A 1,202-nucleotide genomic window follows, 5' to 3' on the forward strand; every position below is an offset into this window, starting at 1 on the left:
TTGCTGCTTCCGCTGCTCACTGCTCACTAAGTGCGTTCGCTGACTCGATTGCGCTCGACTCACCACTGAAACGACACCGTTTGTTGTTGGTTTGTTTATAATCGTCCGCGTTCAATGTTTTTGTTTTTCCCTCTGCGTAGTTCGGAGAGTGCGAGAGAGAAAAATACGCTCGCTCTCACACTTTTCGCGCACAAAAACACAAACGCACACACACACACACACACGCGGGTATGATATTGCTGTTTTCCACCAATACTACCGCGCGAGGCAAGTTTTGTAGAAAAGTTATTGGTTGTTTTTTTCCTCCCAAAAGGATCAAACCACTTTGAATCGAAAAGTTTCTACGAAATGATCCAAAAAATGCGATAAGCGAGGGTGGCAAAAGTTATTTTGTACTTGAAGCTTACACAGATGGCCTTCGCGGGAAAACGGTTGGTCGGAAATTCGATCCAATTATCGATCGGATGTTCACACTTTTTTCAAATTGTTTTCAAAATCACACGAATCTCTGCGAATGACTTCGATTAAGTTTGCAGGTGAGTCTGAAGGAAAAAAACGTTCCAGCAAATCGTCGGATGCACACGCTCTATCGATCGAACACAGATGCCTGCTGTGGGGGGAAAAAGTTTGTTAGTTTTCAGCACCGTTGTTCCGTTTTTACTCCTTTGTTCTACGGTTGGTGCGCACTTTGTTGTTGTGGGCTAAACAATGACTGTGTTCTGTTTTTCGCTTGATGATGCAATGGGAATCTGCACGAAATCGACTGCACTTTCTTCTTTGAGATGTACGGTTTTCAACTTCCTGTAACAAGGATACACTAACAGAAACCCGTACCAGGCGACTGAGGGCAAAACGAAACTGAACTAGCCGTTGCGTGGACTCTGCGTTGCAGTTCGTATCTGCGGCTGCAGCGGATGTGCAGTGTTGGGTTGCCTTTTCCTCTATTGCACAACAGTTTTGGGGGAAAAACTCAATGTCCGTTTTGGCTGGCTGTAGCGACGATGACGACGAGAGCGGGATGCGAAGATTCCTGTTCGAAACCAATTTTCCTTTCAGACTGAGCTCGGATCGAACGTTGCTGTACGCTGTAGTGCATTGGAAACCCACGCACAGGCTTCACGCAAGCGGCGGGAGCAGGGCAGCAAGCTGTGTGAAAAGCGCGTGAAAGAGCGGGATACGGAGATCACAAGCGCGCGCAGTAA

The sequence above is a fragment of the Anopheles coustani genome, chromosome 2 (assembly GCF_943734705.1).
Source record: "Anopheles coustani chromosome 2, idAnoCousDA_361_x.2, whole genome shotgun sequence".
NCBI classification, from domain to species: domain Eukaryota; kingdom Metazoa; phylum Arthropoda; class Insecta; order Diptera; family Culicidae; genus Anopheles; species Anopheles coustani.